At 39.9% G+C, this 17,085-nt stretch overlaps 2 protein-coding genes across 2 annotated transcripts in view; both read right to left on the bottom strand.

The window, feature by feature from the left end:
- Positions 1–17,085, bottom strand: part of LOC310799937 (uncharacterized protein) — a 407,560-nt gene that overhangs the window by 333,464 nt on the left and 57,011 nt on the right. The gene's annotated exons all lie outside the window — the stretch shown is intronic.
- The window catches only part of LOC310800220 (uncharacterized protein), a gene marked incomplete at both ends in the record, with an annotated part of 99,671 nt that overhangs the window by 26,402 nt on the left and 56,184 nt on the right, over positions 1–17,085 (bottom strand). The window lies entirely within an intron of this gene.

The following is a 17,085-nucleotide window of genomic DNA, read 5'->3' as shown; positions in this document are numbered from 1 at the left end:
GTGTAGTAATGTCATTCTACATTGACTTTGAGTCATTAGCTCATATGACCTGGGAGTTATTTAGCCGAAAAGCCACATTTTTCAGAAAATGCATGTTTCCATAAAGAAATTAATAATGAAATATGGGGAGTATTAAACTCCAATAAAAAAAGGTGTGTCCTAACCAGGCAGTCTAGTAATATGATTCTACATTGATTTTGAGTCATTCGGTCATATGACCTGGGAGTTATTGAGCCGAAAAGCCACATTTTTCCATAAAAAAATGAATTATGAAATTTGGGGAGTATTAAACTCCAATAAAAGAAGGTGTGTCCTAACCAGGCAGTGTAGTAATGTCATTCTACATTGACTTTGAGTCATTAGCTCATATGACCTGGGAGTTATTGAGCCGAAAAGCCACATTTTTCAGAAAATGCATGTTTCCATAAAGAAATTAATCATGAAATATGGGGAGTATTAAACTCCAATAAAAAAAGGTGTGTCCTAACCAGGCAGTCTAGTAATATGATTCTACATTGATTTTGAGTCATTCGGTCATATGACCTGGGAGTTATTGAGCCGAAAAGCCACATTTTTCCATAAAAAAATGAATTATGAAATTTGGGGAGTATTAAACTCCAATAAAAGAAGGTGTGTCCTAACCAGGCAGTGTAGTAATGTCATTCTACATTGACTTTCAGTCATTCGGTCATATGACCTGGGAGTTATTGAGCCGAAAAGCCACATTTTTCCATAAAAAAATGAATTATGAAATTTGGGGAGTATTAAACTCCAATAAAAGAAGGTGTGTCCTAACCAGGCAGTGTAGTAATGTCATTCTACATTGACTTTCAGTCATTAGGTCATATGACCTGGGAGTTATTGAGCCGAAAAGCCACATTTTTCCATAAAAAAATAAATTATGAAATTTGGGGAGTATTAAACTCCAATAAAAGAAGGTGTGTCCTAACCAGGCAGTGTAGTAATGTCATTCTACATTGATTTTGAGTCATTAGGTAACATGAACTGGAAGGTATTGAGCCAGAATGCTAAACTTTGTAAATTTTTAAGAAAAAATAAATGAATAAAAAATCAATCAGGTGCACTTTGAGAGAAAAATGAAGAGACTAGAGATCTATGGAGAACTACACACATCCCATTAATATCCTCTTTACTGTTCTGTGGCTTTACAATGATGAATGTTACAATTTTTTGGTACCACGCGCAGACATAGGGAAACAAAAAAGGCAAGAATAACGTATTTTCACAGTCACACAATCAGACACAGGCACACAATCATACAGAGGCACACACGGGCACACACGGGCACACACAGTCACACAATATGATAATAATAATAATACATAATATGATTCTACATTGATTTTGAGTCATTCGGTCATATGACCTGGGAGTTATTGAGCCGAAAAGCCACATTTTTCCATAAAAAAATGAATTATGAAATTTGGGGAGTATTAAACTCCAATAAAAGAAGGTGTGTCCTAACCAGGCAGTGTAGTAATGTCATTCTACATTGACTTTGAGTCATTAGCTCATATGACCTGGGAGTTATTGAGCCGAAAAGCCACATTTTTCAGAAAATGCATGTTTCCATAAAGAAATTAATCATGAAATATGGGGAGTATTAAACTCCAATAAAAAAAGGTGTGTCCTAACCAGGCAGTCTAGTAATATGATTCTACATTGATTTTGAGTCATTCGGTCATATGACCTGGGAGTTATTGAGCCGAAAAGCCACATATTTCCATAAAGAAATGAATTATGAAATTTGGGGAGTATTAAACTCCAATAAAAAAAGGTGTGTCCTAACCAGGCAGTGTAGTAATGTCATTCTACATTGACTTTGAGTCATTAGCTCATATGACCTGGGAGTTATTGAGCCGAAAAGGCGAATTTTTCAGAAAATGCATGTTTCCATAAAGAAATTTATCATGAAATATGGGGAGTATTACACTCCAATAAAAAAAGGTGTGTCCTAACCAGGCAGTCTAGTAATATGATTCTACATTGATTTTGAGTCATTCGGTCACATGACCTGGGAGTTATTGAGCCGAAAAGGCGAATTTTTCAGAAAATGCATGTTTCCATAAAGAAATTAATCATGAAATATGGGGAGTATTAAACTCCAATAAAAAAAGGTGTGTCCTAACCAGGCAGTCTAGTAATATGATTCTACATTGATTTTGAGTCATTCGGTCATATGACCTGGGAGTTATTGAGCCGAAAAGCCACATTTTTCCATAAAAAAATGAATTATGAAATTTGGGGAGTATTAAACTCCAATAAAAGAAGGTGTGTCCTAACCAGGCAGTGTAGTAATGTCATTCTACATTGACTTTGAGTCATTAGCTCATATGACCTGGGAGTTATTTAGCCGAAAAGCCACATTTTTCAGAAAATGCATGTTTCCATAAAGAAATTAATAATGAAATATGGGGAGTATTAAACTCCAATAAAAAAAGGTGTGTCCTAACCAGGCAGTCTAGTAATATGATTCTACATTGATTTTGAGTCATTCGGTCATATGACCTGGGAGTTATTGAGCCGAAAAGCCACATTTTTCCATAAAAAAATGAATTATGAAATTTGGGGAGTATTAAACTCCAATAAAAGAAGGTGTGTCCTAACCAGGCAGTGTAGTAATGTCATTCTACATTGACTTTGAGTCATTAGCTCATATGACCTGGGAGTTATTGAGCCGAAAAGCCACATTTTTCAGAAAATGCATGTTTCCATAAAGAAATTAATCATGAAATATGGGGAGTATTAAACTCCAATAAAAAAAGGTGTGTCCTAACCAGGCAGTCTAGTAATATGATTCTACATTGATTTTGAGTCATTCGGTCATATGACCTGGGAGTTATTGAGCCGAAAAGCCACATTTTTCCATAAAAAAATGAATTATGAAATTTGGGGAGTATTAAACTCCAATAAAAGAAGGTGTGTCCTAACCAGGCAGTGTAGTAATGTCATTCTACATTGACTTTCAGTCATTAGGTCATATGACCTGGGAGTTATTGAGCCGAAAAGCCACATTTTTCCATAAAAAAATAAATTATGAAATTTGGGGAGTATTAAACTCCAATAAAAGAAGGTGTGTCCTAACCAGGCAGTGTAGTAATGTCATTCTACATTGATTTTGAGTCATTAGGTAACATGAACTGGAAGGTATTGAGCCAGAATGCTAAACTTTGTAAATTTTTAAGAAAAAATAAATGAATAAAAAATCAATCAGGTGCACTTTGAGAGAAAAATGAAGAGACTAGAGATCTATGGAGAACTACACACATCCCATTAATATCCTCTTTACTGTTCTGTGGCTTTACAATGATGAATGTTACAATTTTTTGGTACCACGCGCAGACATAGGGAAACAAAAAAGGCAAGAATAACGTATTTTCACAGTCACACAATCAGACACAGGCACACAATCATACAGAGGCACACACGGGCACACACGGGCACACACAGTCACACACAGGCACACAAAGTCACACACGGGCACACACAGTCACACACAGTCACACAAAGTCACACACGGGCACACACAGTCACACACAGTCACACACGGGGACACACGGGCACACAAAGTCACACACGGGCACACACAGTCACACACAGTCACACACAGTCACACACGGGCACACACAGTCACACACAGGCACACACACACTTTGGCTAATTAGCAGTCCAGGAAAAAACAAAGCTTACAAATGAAATGTTTAAAAGTATCAAACTGGAATGCTTTTGACAATATGTTTCTTTGTTGACTCTCCAATTGTTTGAGCAAAAGGGGAAAAAATAGCCCTTTGGTGAAAGTAGCCACATGTTAAAAATAGCCATGTGAAAAATAACAAAGATGACTGGAGGGTTGCTTTAAGTGCAAAGGTCACAATCCCAGTTGCCTGTCCTTGCTTGTTGGAGTTGGTCTTGTTTCATCCCCAGACACTGCTCATGGTGCCACCTTTTGCACGTGTCACACTGTATCTGTAAAGATAAAGAAGATAGTCTCAAAATTGTGTATCTTTGGTACTTTTTCTGGAAAATGAGAAACACTCTTCTTTTTTTTGTGATCAATTTTTTATTGATATCAGTAGTTCAGCATAATTACACGACATTATGACAGACATTAGCCAGGATGCATGAACCCTCCTCCCACCTGCCCACTCATATCACCCCCCCAATACCCATCAGAACATGCGCAGAATGACATCAATTTTGTAATTACCACAAAACAAAAAGAAATACAAAATGAAATAAAATATAGGAGAGCACCCTCTCCACCCCAAACCCCCCACCCCCCGCGGTCTCTTGTTTAAAGTAACTGTCTCACACGTCGCTATTGAAGCACTGGTTCCTGAGGCACTGAGGTCATTAAGTCAGAGATCTGAGATGCTACACCTCTCCAAAGTTCAAGAGTTGAGGATTTCGCTCTATTAGAAACACTCTTCTAAAACCATAACATTTAATTATAGTATCTTACATTAAACCCACAATCATAAATGTACAAGAAATAACACTCACCCAAAGAGTATCTGGAGGCCCTGATCCAGGGGGCTTTGAGGCATAGCACATGACACAGTCGTTGTCCAGGTCTAACACTGAAATAAAAAACATTTCTATAATTATTCACATATGTGCACATTCCCTTGTGCACATTTTTCCCTTGTCAACTGGATTATTGATAATCATAAACTAAGGCATATTGAAAGCGTTTTCAAGTAAAAATATAGCCGCAAGCGGCGATGCGGGGTCCAAGCTTCCGGTGACTTGGGGGGTGTATGTCAGATAATATAGACACTGAATTGCACATTTAATCAGAGTTGGTATGTGCACAAGTGCACAAAGTTTGGTTGAGATTTGGTGACCTGACCGGGTTCAAGCAGTAGTAGCAGTAGTAATAGTAGTGTTAGTGTATATCTGTGTAAGTGTGTGTATATATATGTGTGTGTATATGTGTGAGTATATGTGTGTGTGTGTGTGTGTGTATGTGTGTGTGTGTGTGTATATGTGTGTGTGTGTGTGTGTGTGTGTGTGTGTGTGTGTATGTGTGTGTGTGTGTGTGTGGCGTGTGTGTGTGTGTGTGTATAGGTGTATATGTCTGTGGCAATGTGCACTGGAGCTAGCGGCTGAATTACACCAACTAAGGTACAACCTTGCTACAGTGAACATTTAAGCTAGAATCAGGGTGTAAATGACATTTTCAAGTCAACTTGGCATCTCAGGGCTTGTGGAGAGTTTGATTACACCAGGTGAGCAGTATGGAAGCATTCTATCTATTTGTTTATTTGTATGTTTTTGCTCATGGTCAACTTCACTCAGCAGACAGCTCTGTGCCTGTTGTGGTTAGAGTACGGTTCTATCTCTGTGTGTGATGCGTCCAGAGTGCTTTACCCAGTACAGTTGGAGTACAGTACCCAGTTGGAGGTTTCATTCAGCAGGTTTCAAAGATAAGTTGAATTGGATGTTAAAAAACGTTCCCTCTATACTGCCAACTGTCTTGCACCATCTCCATTCATCAGTGATTCAGTGCACCTGGTACAGAGCCTGACCACAGCCCAACTCTGATTGGCTCAGAGTGATGTCAGTCACACTGCAGGATTACAAGCCCGCCAACTTCTGTTTCATGTAAAATACATTGGTGATACATTTTGCAGTGTAAACATTGGTGAACTGAGTTTACAATTATCAAATTATGTGTTCTTAAGTTAAAGCAACTCTGCTCAACATGTGGTAAAATATCAGCCAGGATGAGCGGTTAATGAGTGTCACACCTATGAACAGGTGAGGGCAATGTGACCCCTCAGCACTGGACCCAGATAAAACCACAAGGAAAGATGGCAGGCACACAGCAGGACAAGGTGCAGGGTGATTTTATTTTCCCAACATCAAAAGTGACAGTGAGGCAATCAGCATGTTGTCTGTGGATAAGAACACAAACAGAATTATTTACCCAAATACACAATGTTAACAAGCAATCCAAATTACATCAAACTAGCAATAAACAAACAATGTAACAATCAATTAAAGCAACAATAAACAATATATTTTAACCATGCTAAAGAAAAAAACATATGCAATTCACCTTTAAGGTCAGCATGAGTTGGACTGGCTCACAGCACCTCTGTAGCAGCAGACTGGGGTTTGGGGCAAGTTTTGCACTTCTTTTATAGCCATAGCTCCACCCATCTCCCCACCCACGTGGCACAATCCACAAGTGAGTGAGTGAAGCACTCTGGGAGATGAAGTACACCAGTGGTGGCCATTTTAGTGTGCGTGTGCGTGTGCGTGTGCGTGTGCGTGTGTGTGTGCGCGTGTGCGTGTGCAAACAGACAAAATAGTCATAGGAAGTAGTATGTTTAGCAATAAAAAACAATATAACAATCAAACAAACAATAAACAATATATTTTAACCATGGCTAAAGAGAAAAACATATGCAATTCACCTTTAAGATCAGGATGGCTTGGAATGGCAATTCAACAATGGCTAACAAAACTACAACTTACTTAATAATGCATCTGAAGGGAGGATAAACACCAAAGGACCGAAACACCAACACAGCCTCTACTGCAGTAACGGACACACACTGAGTGTAGAGGCTGATTAGCGTCTTAAGTGCAGGTGTGTGGTGATCAGTCCAGAATTAGGTGCAGGTGTGGTGTATATGTGTGTGCGTGTGTGTACGTGTGTGTGTGTGTGCGCGTGTGTGTGTGTGTGTGCGCGTGTGCGTGTGTGTGTGTGTGTGTGTGTGTGCTTTTGATGACTATAGCCAGCACCCTGCATTGCAGCTTGTCATGCAGTCCATTTACCATTAAGGACATGTCTGTATTACACACATAATCCACCACTTTACATTAAAAGTCTGCCCTGAATGGAGATGTTTGAACTAATTGGTGTGGGTTGTGCTGTTACAATGGAAGTAAAGTAAAGGTAAAGTCCCACTGATTGTCACACAATGTGTGAAATTTGTTCTCCGCATTTGACCCATCCCCTGGGGGAGCGGTGAGCGCCGCGCTCGGGAATCATATGGTGATCTAACCCCCCAATTCCAACCCTTTGATGCTGAGTGCCAAGCAGGGAGGCAAATGGGTCTCATTTTTATAGTCTTTGCTATGACTCGGCCGGGGATCGAACTCACGACCTCCCAGTCTCAGGGCGGACATTCAGACCACAAGGCCACTGAGCTGGACACATGAGTGACAAGGATAATTCAGATTTAATTCTCTTTTTGGACCTTTCACATCTGAAGACACAATAATGTATTGGAATGTTTTTCCTTTCATATATCTGAAAGAAGGCTCCCAGCAAACACAATTAAATCATGATGATGTTCTGATATCATCTTTCAGTGACGTCCAGGACTAGGCCAAATCACAGCCGATTTGGGGATCATTTAGACATCTACACAGGAATGTCAAGAGGACGTCGAAATATGACGTTACCATAAATAGGCATATTCAGTTATTCTGCTATGTACACAGTGTGTATTCAGCAGCGTTATACATAATTATATCCAGATTAACCTTTATTCTACATTTTCAAAAAATAAAACAGTTACCTGGCCGTGGTTTGAACCCAGGACCTCCAGCTTTGGTGTCTGCTACTTTACCCCTACACCATCCTTCCACAGCAATGACAAGGCATGGATATAACCTTATTATGGCATAAACTTGTTTTTATTCAAACGTGGGTGTCAAGTCTTTGTGGATCGGGCATTACTGTGTGACATCTAAACCAACTATGTATTATGCTACAGCAGATGCAGAACCCCAAAACACATTAACCCCACCCAAAATGCTACATTCCAACTTCCAGTAGTAGTAGTAGTAGTAGTAGTAGTATTAGTAGTAGTAGTAGTAATAGTAGCAGAAGTAGTAATAGTAGTAGTAGTAGTGTTGGTAGTAGTGGGAGTGGAATTTTGATTCTACGCCTCACGGTTCAGAAGATATGGACCATAACGCAAAATGGTCTGTTATAGCGCCACCATCTGGCCAATATGGCTAATTTTTTGTCTCTGAGTAGTGGGGCACATTTCCAACCTATGTGCAAAGTCTGGCTACTGTACCCCTTACGGTTTTTGCCGTGCATACTGTTTTAGCGGAGAATTAAAAAAAAAAGAATAATAATAATAAACGGAACAGATACAATAGGGATCCACGCACTTCGTGCTTGGACCCCTAATAACATCTATTGAATATCAGTATTCACATTGCTTTTTGCGGCAAACAAAAACAAAAGAATTCTACACCACCTTTCCAGATTTTAACTGATATGGTTCCTGTTTCAGTTCCAGTTGACAGTATTTAAGTTAGCTAAGAATTATTTCTGATTCTGTGATGGGGTCATGAGTTCATCAGAGATATGTATGGGATACATGAATGTGAATTTGCGCATATAATGACTCATTTTTAGAGGGTGAGTTTATTTTGGGTATGTTTGACCGCATTTCATTTCTCAACAAGATGAACTACAAAGAAAAGAGGAAAATGACTTATAAACCTGAAGCACTGAGTATTGACACTGCAAACTTAGTCCTTTCAGAAGCCATTTCCTTCCTTGATGTTCCAAAGGAAAAGAGTGGAAATGCAGGATATGCCTCCATCACTGCCTTCGCCATCTGCACCAACATACAGAATTAAGCATGTCATCATTGAAACATTGATTTTGAACAATAAAGCAGTAGAAATGCAAAGCTGATTTGTTTTTTTCTAAAAACCAAGTATTGAAGTACCAAAATCATGTACATGACAAACTACACGGTCTGTATCGACAATCATCCCTTACTTCAATAATATTTACACCAATCAAAATACATACATTTCACAGCCCTGTGAATTAATTATTCTGTTATTAATGAGTTGGTATTGTTTTTATTTATTATTTATATTTTTATATATATATTTATGGTAAAAACAAATACTTTAAATTCTGTACTATAGATGGTGGGATAACTACATTTTTGTTGCATTGTTAGACATTAATACTTTGGACATCAAACCAAGACACTGAATTCAAAAACACACAAAACATCTGACATGAAAGGCAGTTAACTGGAGCAAATTGCTGGACTATTCCCAATAGTTTATTGTAACGTATGGATCGAAACGTTAAAATAACCTATTGAGAGTTGTCTAGCAATTTGCTCCAGTGTGCGGATTCTACTTTTTTCTAGATTTATACTCTTGTTTGTCCTTCACCTAGTCTGCATGGTGGATGTGCAAGCTCTCTTTTTTTTCAATTATAGGCAGTAAACCCCTTTGTAATTTTGGACATAGTGAAAGAACAATCCAAAATTTTTCCTACCCACCATGACACCATGTGGAAATGATTGACTCTTCTTCTCCGCTACCTTTACTTCTCCAGAAGAGCACTGATTGTCTTTATTGGAGCAACTGGTGTGTTGTGTCATTCATCCATTATGATCTGTCCAAAAGTTTCTTTATCCTATGAATCTAACTACGAATATCAATTGAATTGCTTAACCCATTTAACAAACAGTTATTATGACTTAAAATTGCCATTACTGTGGAACTTCTTATCATAATTGTTAGATTCACTTTTTCAGATAACCACCAGAAGTTTAACCCATAATGCTTGATAGAGATACTACATAGCAATTTACATCACTCACTCTCTCTCTCACACGCACGCATGCCACACACACACACACGCTTATTACCATGGTGACGATGACCCCACAACTATCTTGATCCTTTTGGACAGGATGGTCCACGGTTCTTCCTCTCCACCTGACTCTCCCCCATTCATTCTTGCCATGGACGTTCAGTCTCATTTTCAGATAATCCCTTTGGAAAACACATGGTGGTATCAAAACACATGCAATACCAATATCAAAGTCTTGTATAAAAAATAATAACCTTCCAATCACTAAAACTGAGACCACAAAGCATCAAATAACTGCTTCAATTGAATGTTTTCATACGTATTTTGGGCCCTATTCTCCCACAGGCCTTCGGCACTAAAACGGGCCTTAAACGCAAAAAAACGTGCCTTGCGCCTGTTTTGGGACGATATCAATATGGCTTTACGCTGCCAAATGCGCTTTAGGCCGAATGGGCGTGGCGCAGTCCCAGAATGGGCCAAAGTGGGCGTGTCGGCGCTAAATACCTATCTTCCGAGCTGGCGTTAATTTAGCGCCTTGCGCCTTTGAAAAGCAGGCCTATTCCGTGGGCCAGTCCCTCTCCTCTGTCACCCTTCTCTGTGTCACTCTCTCCCTCTCTCCTACTGACAGGAGCAGGCATTGGTGTGCGTTTACCAGTTTATTGTGAAATAAATCCTTCCGCGTTGAGTTACTGTCACAAGCCTGTGTGACAACGCGTCCAGCCTGGGTAAAACAACTCCGTGTACCGCTTTGAGGCTGCAGGCAGTCTGACAGGCACAATACGACTGTCTCTCTCTGACTGCCTGTGAATGCCCCAGCATGCAATTGGGTACTCAATTTCGCTACTAAATAGCAACCAAATGAGGCGAAATAGATATAAAAGGTCGATCTACAATAATGTGTAATGGTAACACAGCCTGCAATTGTAGAACATTTCAATATTGGACCAAATAAATCATCGAAATTAAAACACCACCCTAAGTGAAACATATATGTCCTCCTGGGCCTATATATATCCTTTGTCGATTTAACGTCATTTAGATAAGTGTCAGCGGAACGCGCTTCAGAACGCGCTTCTACTGTCATGTGCTATAGCCTACTGTGATGTCGCTCCAATAACTTGGCCCAACTTCACATTTAGTTTTACAATAAAAACACATTTATGCAATGACTTTACATAATGTAGGGTATATTTATGTGCATCATTCTACCTGCAGCAGGGGAGAGAAAACGATATCGTTCTGAACAAACTTTCACCAATATAAAATTAATCTCATCATATAGGGATAGGCTATATTTTTGTAGCTGATGCCTTTAGAACATTATTTTCACTTTGATCTTGCTATAGTGTAGCGTATTTACATGCTTGCAGTATTGAAACTGCAGTTAGATTGGTTTGAGAAGCATAATAATATGGAATAATAGCCTATAATGCAGACAGACAGACTGGATGAAGGGAGGGGGGGGGGGGGGGTAGAGCGTTTGGCTTTCATCTGGTTTTGCGGGATCACTGGAATTGGAGCTAAAAAGGCAAGCGTGCGATTCGTTTATTGCAGTTATCCAATGAGCATGATGGTGCATAATTTTACGCTTAAAAGGCGTGGTTGTAATGGTTGAGGCTGCATCTAGCGCCAGCACGACGATATCAAGTGCGCTGGTCCACGCCCACTGATTTGAGCTGCGCCAGCCGCTCGGCCTAGAAACAGCGCCGATGCAACGATAGGGACCTTAATGTCTTATGTATTTATAAAACCAGATGCTATGGTCTTCTTTGAAGATTTTTGAGGAATTTGTAGATTGATTGATTGACTTATTGATTGACTTTATTTGGTGAATGTCAACATTGATACAGGGAATACAAACAATCACCGAGGATAAAAACACAATAAAGCCACTGGCTTATTTCCATTGCGGTCCTCAGATAATTGTATGTATACTGGTTTGTTCAGGCAAATAGTACAAAAATTAATGACCTACCGTATTCTTTTTGCTGCTTTTTCAGATTGAGCTTGCTCTGATTTATTAGCCATTGGATCAAACAAAAACACTCCACTTATGGCAGGAAGTACATACTAAAAATAAAAAACAAAGATTAATGTGATTTCAAAACAACCTACCGTAATACATACTACATAACACAAAAGAATTTCATATCAGCAGTGATGTAACAATCACTGACCAGTAACTTCCAGTGTACGCCACCAACATTTACGAAGGACAGTATGGCTTCATAGTTGTCCAAGTCAGTCTGTAATGACAATAAAGACAAACTAAATCATATTCAATACAGTTCCTACTGTTTTCTATTTAATCGAACCCATCTTCTAGAAATGTGATATGTTTTTATCATTACATTACATAAACGTAGACTTTCCATACTCTCATACTAAATTATGAAACTGGAAAAATGCAAATCAGGCTTTTTGAGGTCTGGACAGGCATAAAGTAATGAAAACAAGCATTACCCTTGGCAAGCTGTTCCGTCTGACTTGGTCTTCTTTTCCAAAAAGAATGACACCAGCAGTGTAATGATCTAGAAAATAAATTTTCTTTCCAAGGTTGAGCTGGTTGCCATGGAGATGGAATAAGCCCTGCATAACCTAGTATGGAAGAAGACAGAAGAAATACAGCTGATTAAAAAAGAAAATATTGAAATGAACAACAATGTAAAATCACTATTTAATTCTACGGAATGATATTTAAATTTTTTCAAAACTTGGGAGTAGTTTATCCTAAAGTCTGCGTAACAACTTTATGTGTAATATTTGATTGTATTGTGGGTAATGTTTAATCAACCAAATACCTCGCCTAACAGCCATTTGTGAGGTCTCAGTGAACTGAGTTCGGAGTGGTGTATCAGTAAACTGACATCTGACTGGTTGGCTGACGGGATCACAGAAACTATCACTTCTGTGCCCTTTCTTTTCCACAGTGACTTTAGCTGGAAAACAAATGGGAAAGTGCAGATTTCGGGAGAGAGGACAGTGCAGTCACAAAGTCACGAAATTGATGTCATCAGTGATGTCATAGTCCAGAGTGACATCATCAGGGGGAAGGGAAGGAGAGGAGTGATGTCATCAGACAGTTGTGATGGCTAAGTGGGGTGGAGAGGAGGGGGAGGGAGAAGACTAACAGCTGTGATGGCTACGTGGTACAATACATACATACACATTGCACACATATACAATTGAGTAGATGGTCTGTGTGTGTGTTAGTCACAAAATGTTAGTGTCACAAAAGGTGAGCTTAGGGTTGCGGCCCTAGTACTGTACATTTAAATTGTGAGAATATGCAGTTGTGAAGATGACTCCTACCTGCTGTTCTTCATCTTTTGGCCTTCTCTCTGAGAAACTCAGGCTGGCTTCTGAAGTGGATGATACAAGTATCTCCATACATGCTCTTTCCATTTCTTTGACAGATGGTTCATCATTGTTCACAAGGTGAACCATGAGGTGTTGAGTTTTTATTTGCTTCTGGTCATGGAACTCCTTGACAGTGGACACTATAATGTCTGCACACATTGGCAAGGGGAAGTGGAATATGCCAGAGCTTATAGCTGGAATGGCGACGGACTGAACATTTAGTTCTGTCACTTTGTGCAAGATACTCTTGATTGTCTTTTTTAGAGTCTTCCTGGCTTTGGACAACACATTTGGAGCTGGATTTGGTTTGAGTCGTGGGCCGACTGCATGAATTAACTTTCTGCAGGGAAGATTACCAGCACCGGTCACAACTGCCTCTCCAGGTTTTAATTTGCCATACTTGCGAACGTGGAGGTCACTCTCTACATTGATCTTTGGCCCTCCAGCTTCACTCAAAGCACGTGCAAGCCCACCAGCATGATGCAGGTTCTCATTGGCAGCATTGACAATGGCATCAACAGCAAAGGTTGTTAGATCTGCCTTCCATACACATACTTCGATGTTTTCAGAGAGTTTGACTGAGATCCTCTTTTCTTGTGCTTGGATCTTTTTTTTTGCTGATGTATCCACAGCTGATTTTTGTTGTCTTGGAGACAGCAGGGGCAGTGGTGCATCTTCCAGCAAAGTGTTACTGGCTGCCTTGTTAGTTTGTTCTGTATCAAACTGTAAACGTTAAGTATCAGGTTAGGTTCATCCATGGATTAATATAATACAACTATGCATATTGATTATTACATTCCATTGTGTAATACTAAGAAAACACACCTTTGTTGGCATATGTTCTGGTGAGGGCTGCTGTTCATCTGCATCAGTGATGAGTGATGTTGACTGATGGGGGGACTTGAGCTGTGATCAAAGTGAGACCAAAAATTCCATAAAATACATGAATCCCCCATTATAACATAGCGTATATTTATTTGACTATCAAAAGCGAATGAGTCGTATTGTTGGTGTCACACTATATAGCTGACTTTCAAAAAACTGAGTGTCTTCAGAGACAACCACAAACACCAAGACCAAATTGTTAGTTAACAATAACCTGAGATGGTGTGTGCTGTCGAAATTTTGTGCCTTTGGTGTCTCTGTCCTTTTCCTGTCCCTCTGTGTGGTTGGATGTCGTCTTCTTCAAAACCTGATAATCACAATGGGTAACCCTTTATTTTACAGGTCCCTAGTTACAAATTATTTCTAATTAGACATGAACACCAAATGTAATTACACAGTAATTACAATAAGGCAATAATAATAATACTAAGAAAACACACCTTTGTTGGCATATGTTCTGGTGAGGGCTGCTGTTCATCTGCATCGGTGATGAGTGATGTTGACTGATGGGGGGACTTGAGCTGTGATCAAAGTGAGACCAAAAATTCCATAAAATACATGAATCCCCCATTATAACATAGCGTATATTTATTTGACTATCAAAAGCGAATGAGTCGTATTGTTGGTGTCACACTATATAGCTGACTTTCAAAAAACTGAGTGTCTTCAGAGACAACCACAAACACCAAGACCAAATTGTTAGTTAACAATAACCTGAGATGGTGTGTGCTGTCGAAATTTTGTGCCTTTGGTGTCTCTGTCCTTTTCCTGTCCCTCTGTGTGGTTGGATGTCGTCTTCTTCAAAACCTGATAATCACAATGGGTAACCCTTTATTTTACAGGCCCCTAGTTACAAATTATTTCTAATTAGACATGAACACCAAATGTAATTACACAGTAATTACATTGGTGTTCATATCTAGTTCATATGTAGTTACATTGCGCCGGACCTGTAAAATGGAATGAGTCTATTCAACTGTAGTTCATATGTAGCTACATGGTACCGGATCGGTGCCACGGTGGTTAGCACTGTTGCCTCACAGCAAGAAGGTCCCAGGTTCAAACCCCGGTCTGTCCAGGTCCTTTCTGTGTGGAGTTTGCATGTCCTCCCCATGTTCGTGTGGTTTCCTCCCACCACCAGAATAAATAAATGGGGATAAATCAAGGATAACTTAACTTAACTTAACTATACTACCAGACCTCTTAAGTGGAGTAAGTCAATTAAACTGTAGTTCATATGTAGTTACATGGTACCAGGCCTGTAAAGAAGCTATGGCCTGGGACAGAGATTGCTAAAACCTAGTGGTGGATTTGAACCGCTGAACTTGAGATTGAAAAGCATGCAGCGTTAACCAAGTAGCCACAAGGACTTTCCAACTTTTACAGTGGAGTTTGAGAGGATAACTGTATGTCAGTCAGATATAGTTGTCAGCTTTGTTAAAACATTTAGTTATCTTTAAAATATAAAATACATTCTAATCACTTTCTGAAATTGGCTGTAAATAGTCACATGAGCTATTTACAGCTCGTGGGGATGGGGGGGGGCGCTGGCACAGTCACACTGCAGAAATGCATTCACATTCATATTGCCTGTCTTTCAAGATACAACTAACAAAGTATCAATATTTTTCCAAGTCTCTATGTATAATAACAAAGACACAAAGTGACAACAACTACATCTGACTGACTTATCCTCACAAACTGCACTGCAAAAGTTGGAAAGTCGTTGTGGCTCAGTGGTTAACGCTGCATGCTTTCAATCCGAAGTTCAGCGGTTCAAATGCACCCCTACTGTAGGTTTTAGCAATCACTGTCGGCCAGGCCGTAGCGCCTTTACAGGTCTGGTACCATGTAACTACATATGTACTACAGTTGAATTGACTCACTCCACTTTACAAGTCTGGTACCATGTAACTACATATGAACTACAGTTGAATAGACTCACTCCACTTTACAGGTCTGGTACCATGTAACTATAGCCCTTTTCCCACATGCGCTTTGTACCGCAAAATGACCGGTACGTGGTCTAATGCCTGCATGTGAGAAAGGCGCCGTGCCGGTATAAGCGCGACCCCGTCGTCCCCGACATTTCACCAGTTTCGAGCAAGTCAGAAGAGCGGTATGCTCTTAAGGAGACGCAAGTGGAAACGGTTCCAGTCATTTTCCGCGACAGCGGTCCTTCAATCATGGGCGAGGAGTAGCCTACACACGTTGCTTAATGTTCCAGCGGGCACATTCGCGCACATTAAAGCAAACTGGCGAAATGATCTTGTGATAGCCTAATAACAGCAGTATGTCAGCTTGCTGATTTCCGAAGGCAACCCTGGACACATCAAACAAAGCCAGTCTGTAAAAAGTGCTTCAACGCGACGCAGGTGAACCGATAAACATCGAACCAGCAACTATTTCTCTCAGACACGGATCCCAACTTCTTCAAAGTGCATCATCTAATCATTCGCGCACATCAAAGCAAACTACTTCCACATTTCGCTTGTGCATTTGCTGTGTCATTCGCTGTGTCTGTCCGTGGCTGCTGCTCTCGAGCAGAGAGGGGAGGGGGAAATCGGCTGTGTTGATTACGCTGGCGGCTTGACGCTGCTCTTAAGTCAAACGAGTGTGATTTATTGTGTGACAACTGACAAGCGAACTTATTTCGAGTTTTGCCGACCCCCCAAATAAGCTCCCCCCTCCCCCCGCCCCCCCAACCTACAGGAAAATTCGCTGATAGATTCCCACATGCGCGAGTCGAAGTGTGAAGGGAAATGTCCGATATTGACTTACAGGTAATTTTCCGGTACGCATGTGGGAAAAGGGCTTATGAAGTACAGTTGAATTGACTCACTCCACTTTACAGGTCTGGTACCATGTAACTACATATGAACTACAGTTGAATTGACTCACTCCACTTTACAGGTCTGGTACCATGTAACTACATATGAACTACAGTTTAATTGACTAACTCCACTTTACAAGTCTGGTACCATGTAACTACATATGAACTCCATATGAACACATTTGGTGTTCATGTGTAATTATAAAATAGTTCATAAATAGGGACCTGTAAAATAAAGGGTTACCTCACAATGTTACACTGGATCATTATTTTATATTTTCTGTTATACAAGCAGATAGTATGATACACTTTGAGCAGATGGTGATCACGAAAAATATCTTGTCTTTACCTTCTGTTTTTTAGGTGTGTTGAAATCAAAAGG

The sequence above is a fragment of the Poromitra crassiceps genome, assembly GCF_964638095.1.
Source record: "Poromitra crassiceps genome assembly, chromosome: 29".
Taxonomy (NCBI): Eukaryota; Metazoa; Chordata; class Actinopteri; order Beryciformes; family Melamphaidae; genus Poromitra; species Poromitra crassiceps.
Note: the sequence above shows the minus strand (reverse complement) of the source record. Positions and strands in the feature narration are given on the sequence as shown.